This window comes from Capricornis sumatraensis, chromosome 10, assembly GCF_032405125.1.
Source record: "Capricornis sumatraensis isolate serow.1 chromosome 10, serow.2, whole genome shotgun sequence".
In the NCBI taxonomy this organism is placed as follows: domain Eukaryota; kingdom Metazoa; phylum Chordata; class Mammalia; order Artiodactyla; family Bovidae; genus Capricornis; species Capricornis sumatraensis.
In genome coordinates, this window is record NC_091078.1 from 27992554 (window position 1) to 28000535 (window position 7982).

General features: G+C 39.3%; 1 non-coding gene across 1 annotated transcript; it reads left to right on the forward strand.

Annotated features, from left to right (window-relative positions):
- The first annotated feature begins 380 nt into the window (after window positions 1-380).
- LOC138088042 (U6 spliceosomal RNA) lies at window positions 381-487 on the forward strand. Its single transcript, XR_011145635.1, has one exon. It is a non-coding gene; the product is annotated as a U6 spliceosomal RNA (small nuclear RNA).
- The last annotated feature ends 7495 nt before the right edge of the window (window positions 488-7982 follow it).

Sequence of the window (7982 nt, forward strand, 5' to 3'; positions counted from 1 at the left end):
TCATTACCAATGACTTAGGTGACTTCTCCTCAGCAAAGTGGAAGAGAAAGAAATGATTCAGCTGGTTTGGGAGAGAAAAAAAAAATCTACTTACTGTGTACCTAATATATAGTAGGTGCTGGGAACACAGTCGTGAACAACATAGCAAGTTTCCTACCTGTAGGGAGGTTGTGCTCTAGTGGATCAAGTTAGACATTGAACAAGTGATCACAATTGTGATTATGCAAAAGTAAAAGGGGCTGTTGAGTGTGTAATGGGAGGGCCCAGGAGAAGGAAGGCATTCAAGCAGTTGACCTGTAGCAGGTTGGGCGGTGACCCTTATGTTCACCTCAATCCCCAGAACCTGTGAATGCTGACTTGTTCAGAAAAAGGAGTTTTTGGTGCTTGCTTTTGCAGCACTTATACTAAAGCTGGAATGATACAGAGAAGATAAGCATGGCCCCTGCACAAAGACGACACACAAATTTGTGAAGCGTTCCTTTTTTTTTTTAACACAAATATACGGAATCTAGAAAATGGGACTGATTTGCAGGGAAGGACTATAGATACAGGCATAGAGAATGGACTTATGGATACAGCAGGGGAAGAAGAGAGTAGAATGAATTGACAGAGTGGCATTGACATATATACATGACCATGTGTAAAATAGATAGCTAGTGGGAAGCTGTTGTACAGTACAAGGATCTCAGCTCTGTGCTCTGGAACAACCTAGAGGGGTGGGATGGAGGCTCAAGAGAGAGGGGAGATGTGTATATGTACACATATAGCTGATTCACTTCACTGTGAAGCAGAAACCAATACAACATTGTAAAGCAATTATCTTCAAATTTTTTTAAAAAATGATAAAAAAAAAAAAAAGGAAAGCAGTAGGACCCACGTTGGACAGTAAAGAAAAAAATAGAAAAAGGAAAAATAAGAAGGAAATGTGGAGATCATTCTGGATTCTTGGGTGAGCCCTAAATCCAGTAACAAGAGTCTTTTTAAGAAAAAGGCATTGACTTCCCCAGCAGTCAAGTGGTTAAGTCTTCACCTTCCAATGCAGAAAGTGTAGTTTTGATCCTTCACTGGGGAGCTAAAATTCCATATGCCTCATGGTCAAAAACCAAAAACATAAAATAGAAACAAGGTAACGAATCCAATACAGACTTAAAAAAAAAAAATGGTCTACATTAAAAAAAAAAAATTCTTTCAAAAAAAGGAAAAAGGCAGAGGGCAATTTGATGGACAAGAGGAGAAGACATAAAAAAGAGGGGGAATCACTGTGGCTATCGAGACAGAGCCTGGAGTGATGTGGCCACAAGCCATGGAATGCTGACAGTCATCAGAAGCTGAAGGTGGCCGAGAACAGACTCTCTGTCAGGAACTGCACTGTGCCTCTCAGATTTGGAGGAAGATCCTTCCCTATTCCCCAAATGCAAACGGAGCTCTTTTGACACCTTGATTGCATTCTAGTGAGATCCTAAGGAGGGGATCTGGCATCCTGACCCACAGAAACTGAGATGATAAATGTGCCAGGTTTGTGGCAATTTGTTATACTGCATGGTCCAGAAATGGTGAGGCATAGCTGGAGTGTGCTGACTGAGAAGTGTTTGCAACAAGGATGAAGTAGCAGATTTAAGGGGGCTCTGGAATTTAAGTGAAGGATTTTTAGACTGTCAGTACAATGACCAGCATTTGAGGGTCTTAGAGCTGTAGAGTGATATATTAAACTTGAGACTTTACAAGACCACTCTAAGAGCTGGCTATAGCTACTATAACAAATTACCACAGAGAGTGGCTTCAAATAGCACAAATTAATTTTCTTATAGTTCTGTGGTTTAGAAGAAGGCCATGGTTCGAACTGTGGTGCTAGAGAAGACTCCTGAGAGTTCCCTGAAAAGCAAGGAGATCAAACCAGTCTATCTTAAAGGAAATCAACCTTTAATGCTCTTTGGAAGGACTGATGCTGAAGCTCCAATACTTTGGCCACTAGATGCAAGGAGCTGACTCAATGGAAAAGACCGTGATGCTGGGAAAGATTGGACGACAGAAGATGAGATGATTGGATGGCATCAGGGATTCAACGGATATGAACATGAGCAAACTCTGGGAAATGGTGAGGGACTGGGAAGCTTGGAGTGCTGCAATCCATGGGGTTGTGAAGAGTCAGACACAACTTGGCAACTGAACAACAACATGGTTCACAGTGGACTCGAGGTCATAACAGAGCTAACTTCCTTTCTGGAGATTATAGGAGATAATCTATTTCCTTTCCCTCTTGAGCTTCAGAGGCCACTTGTCTTCCTTGCCTACTAACCCCCATCCTTGGTCTGCAAAGCCAGACATGTGACATACCTCTTAACATTCTTCTGTAGTCACATCTGCCACTGCCTCCAAGTAGCAAAGGTTATCCAGTTTTAGAAACTCATGATTACATTGGTCCAAGGAATGATGCTGAAGCTGAAACTCCAGTACTTTGGCCACCTCATGAGAAGAGTTGACTCATTGGAAAAGACTCTGATGCTGGGAGGGATTGGGGGAAGGAGGAGAAGGGGACGACAGAGGATGAGATGGCTAGATGGCATCACTGACTCAATGGGCGTGAGTCTGAGTGAACTCCGGGAGTTGGTGATGGACAGGGAGGCCTGGCGTGCTGCGATTCACAGGGTCGCAAAGAGTCGGACACGACTGAGCGACTGAACTGAACCAAGATAACACAACATAACCTCCCATCTCAAAAACCCTTAATTCAATTACATTGGCAAGGTCCCTTTGCTATATAAAATAATAGATTCACAGGTTTCAAGGATTAGAATATGGACTTTTGGGAAGGTTGAGATTCTGTCAGTCCCAACCACACTGATGCCTTGATGGAATAGAGATAGACAGAAGTGAATGAAGATAGAGGGCTATTCCAGTGGTCTGAGAGAGATATCATGGAAGTTAAAATCAGGATAGTGGTAGTACAGATGGAGAAAGTGAAGTTGCTCAGTCGTGTCCAACTCTTTGTGACCCTGTGGACTGTAACCTACCAGGCTCCTCCATTCATGGGATTCTCCAGGCAAGAATACTGGAGTGGGTTGCCATTTCCTTCTCCAGGGGATATTCCCAACCCAGAGATCGAACCCGGGTCTCCTGCATTGCAGGCAGATGCTTTAACCTCTGAGCCAGCAGGGAAGCCTGTACAAATGGAGAGACCTCATCATATTTGTAAGCTATCTGCACTGTATCTGTACTTGATATGGCTGTAGGAGCAGAAAGAAAGAGGAATCAAGGTTAACTCTCAGGATTTGGGCTTCAGGATTTGTGTGAATGGTGGTGACATCTGCTGAGCTAGGAAATACTGGAGATAGAGATGGTTTCGGCTTAACCCTTTCTGTATCAAGAGAGCTTCTTTTGACTCTTCCACATTCAGTCTCCTCTCTTCACCATTCTGCTCTCTGCCCCAGGAGGCTGATCTTTATGTCCTATTCAATAGATGACTTTGCCCTCTCACTTCCAGTTGGGTTCAATGAACAGGGCAGAGGAAATAGATCAAAGAGAGGAGAGTGAGGGTTCGATATTTATTTCACTGGGTCTGTTCCTACTGGGTGTTCTTGGGTTGACTTTGTCCCACCATCTATCAGACGTTCCTCTCCACATAGCTAGTTAGTTAGTACACACACAATCTCTTCCCCTCTCTCCCTTTCTTCCTCTCCCCCCACCCCCCATCCTTCTCTCCTTCTGTCTCTCTGGGTTCTTGTTCCTTCTCTTGCCCAACAGATTCAGAATGCTAATAGCTTCCTGCTGTTACCAGGTCTATAGACCTAGTAGCAGGAAGGCATCAACCCATGTTGCTTTTTCTAAACCTTGTCCACAATTCTGCAAATACCTTCTTTATTCAAATTTCTTCTGTTTCCTTCCAGAAGCCTGATGGATATATGTTAAATATGAGACATCCTGATAACTGTGGAAATACAGATGCATGAGTTTGGAGCTCAGAAGCAAAGTCTGACTTGATAGTTATATAATGTGGTTGCTACTGGTGCAAAGACCCTAACTGAAACTTTGGTAACTGACTAGATTATTTAAGGAGGATGAACAGAGTTAGAAGAAAAACAAAACAAAACAAAAAAACACAAAAAACCTTGGGTGAAAACACAGAGGAGCTTTAATATTTAAAGGCTGGTGAAATAAAAGCAAAGGAAAGGACAAAGGGATTTGTACTACTCTGCTTGGCTTCTGTAATAGAATGCCATAGACTAGGTGGTTGAACCAACAGAAATTTGTTTTTCACAGTTCTGGAAATTGGGAAATCCAAGATCAAAGCACAAGTGCAAGCAGTTTCTGGTGAGAGCTCTTTCTGGCTTCCAGATGGCATTTTCCTCATAGCATTCTCACATGGTATAGAAAGAAATAAAGAGATTTCTGGTGTCTCTTCTTAGAAAGGCACTAACACCACCATAAGGGCCCCACCCTTATGACTTCATCTAAACCTAATTACTGCAATATGGCCCATTTTCAAGGTACATCACCCTGGGGTTAGGGCTTCAATATGTGAATTTGGAGGAATACAATTTAGCCCAGAGCAGGATTAAAAATGGGAAAGTGGCTGACTGTGTCAACTGGTGCTGAGAAATAAGTTCCAGGGGACACTGAAAAGCAATCACTGGATCACAAAGCACATTAGGCATTTGATATGTATGATTTAAATAACTTTATAAGGTAATTTACTTGGTGCTAATGGCATGTAAAGGATAACTAATGAAGTTTTCCACCCAGCTGCAGACTCATGTCATAAATATATATCAGTTTAAACACAGCAGTACAATCAAGAATTAGTACAAAGCTCTATGAAGGTCTGAAAGAAAGAAAATAGCATCAGCTCCCAATTATTCAGGTATATTTAGATGTCAGATATTGTGCTAAGAGCAATATGTATATTATCTCACTCTAATCTTTGTAAGAATGCCACAAGGTAGGTATTACTATTATTTTCCTATTATTATATTTTAACAGGAAAAGAAATTGAGACATGAAGACAATAAATTATTTTCCATGACCTATGCCTGCTAAATAAAGAGGTGAGATTCAAGGCTACTTAATACCAAAACCCAAGACTCTTAACATGTATTTCAGGCATGAAAGTGAAAGAATGTGAAAGTAAAGTCGCTCAGTTGTGTCTGACTCTTTGCGACCCCATGGACTGTAGCCCACCAGGCTCCTCCCTCCATGGGATTCTCCAGGCAAGAGTACTGGAGTGGGTTGCCATTTCCTTCTCCAGGGGACCTTTCCTGACCCAGGGATCGAACTCGGGTCTCCCGCATTCCAGGCAGATGCTTTAACCTCTGAGCCACCAGGGAAGCCTTTTAGGGCATAAATTCATTAAAACAACAGTGTTTTTCATCTTATTACGAATAAATAATACATAGTCTATGGATTCTACATCACTCTGGGAAGATTTCAAAATATATTTTTTGTGATGAAATAATTACAGATTTACAAAAAGCTGAAGAACTACAGAGAAAGCTGTCAGGTACCCTTTACTCAGTTTCCTCCAATGGGTACATTTTATATGACTATAGTGAGACATCAAAACCAGGAAGTTAATATTGATATGTATGTCTAGAAATTCTATGTTATTTTACGGCATCTGTAGATTCATGTAACCATCATGACAATCAAGATACAGAACTATTGGGACTTCTTAAAGGCAGGGGACTGCCATTAAGGCCTGCCATTGCAGGGGACATGGGTTCGATCTCTGGTCCAGGATGATTTCTCATGCTGAGAAGCAACTAAGCTGGTGCACCTCAACTACTGAGCCCACACCCCAGAGTCTGTGCTCTGCAACAAGAGAAGCCATCACAGTAAGAAGCCCACTCACCTCAACTACAGAGTAGTTCCCACTTGCTGCAACAAGAGAAAACCCATAAGTAGCAACAAAGACCCAACACAGCCAATAAATAAATACATAAAAATGGAAAAAAGTTGTTTAAAATTCACTCATGCTACTCCACTGGAGTCACATCCACGCAGACAGGACTTAGAGACTAAACAACAACAAATAGATATACAGTGATATCTCACAATGGACTTAGTCTGCATTTCCTTAATAGCTAGTGATGTTAAATATCTTTTCACGTGTTTAGTTGCCATGATAACTATATATCTTTTTTGATGAAATGATTCTTCATATCTTTTCCTTATCTTCTAATTGAATATAGGGTTTTTTAAAAATTATTTTACTGTTCAGTTTTAAGAGTTCTTCATAGGTGACCTTAAGACTCTGCCTTCCGATGCAGGGGACATGGGTTCAATTCTTGTTTGGGGAACTAAGATCCCACATGCCCTTGGGGCAACTAAGCCCACACACAGCAACTATAGAAAGCCTGAGTGCTGCAATGACTAACCATGCAGCAAAAAAAAGAAAGAATTCTTTACATATTTTAGATACAAATTCTTTGGTCAGATATGTGACTTATAAAATGTTTTCTCACAATCTGTAGCTTATCTTTCCATCCTTCTAACAGAGTCCTTAACAAAACAAAAATGTTTAATAAACTGCATAAATATGCAGTCTATATGTACAATTGATTTAAAACAATAACTAATTTAAAACAATATGTACATGACTTAAACACATACATATTAAACATAACATGTATATACAACTTTTTATCTATATAACTGCAAAGATGTCAGTTTGGAAGTCTCCGAATGACACTGTCGTCTGCATCAGAAATTCTGCTAGTGTTTACAAGTCATGTCTTGGCAATAGCACATAAAACAGCAAATGTTATGGCTTATTCTATATTAGGCACTTTACAAAAATAGGCATCCAAAACACAGAGAAGCATGTGGGCAAGTTGCTACTAATCCATGTAAACTGTACAATAAGATGGCCTGTACTTTATAATATTTTCAAAATACTGTCATTCCAGATAGTAACTATTTCATAAACAGTTTGAGAGGGATTTTCAGAGTCTGAGATTCAGAAAATTAGAAGGTGGCATTCAGAAAAATAAAAGTTATAAAATATAATTTAATACAATTTCTTTAGTCATCAAAGGTTGTAGAAAATAGTGGTATTATTTTTCACAATTGATGAAATATATATATTAGAAAAATCTAAACTTTCAAAGACTTGATTCTATAATGTGCAATGGAGAAATAGCCTTTGAAATAGTAACTCTCTGGGTGACTAGGTTTACTGAAGTATTAAAATGAAAATGGAGACATTTGTCCAACTTTCTAAATTGGTTAGATTTTAATTTCCTTGACTGATTTAAATCTCTTTAGAAGTGTTAACATAAAGCAAGAGGATGAGTATTTCTCCTAAGTATTAGATTCATTGTTGTTGTTTTTTTTTTCCTAGATTTTTTTAATGTGGACCATTTTTTAAAGTCTTTATTTGAATTTGTTATAATATGACTTCTGTTTTCTGTTTTGGTTGTTTGGCTATGGAGGCATATGGAATCTTAGCTCCCTGACCAGGGATTGAACCCAAATCCCTTGCACTGGAAGGTGAAGTCTTAACTTCTGGACCGCCAGGGAAGTCCCTAGATTCAGTGTTAGTAATTCCATGTTTTAACCAATAGATGAACTGTATATTGTAATAACTATAAATGGTATTGTTTTAATTACTGTCTGGCTAGAGAAGCAGGTAATTTAAGTCTGTGAATGCCTAATCTCTTAATCTCTATTAGCTGAGGGGGGCAACAGTTTTCCTTAACATTTCTTTTTACATAATCACAAAGACTGATTCCAGAAACAACAAAACGTTCTAAACTCTAAGTCTGTCTCTCCAATATAACTTCAATATTTTATTTGAAATATATTAAGATGCATCTAGAAAAGATGTCCAAACTTTTCATTTAATAATACATTCTATTCAGAGCATTTTTTGCTAGAATTTTTTTTTTTTGCAAGATGATTGCTTGAACCAGAGAAAAGAGGCCATTTTGAAATTAATGCATTTGTAGCATCAAAAACATTTCATAAAGCTTCTCTGTTTTTTTCTT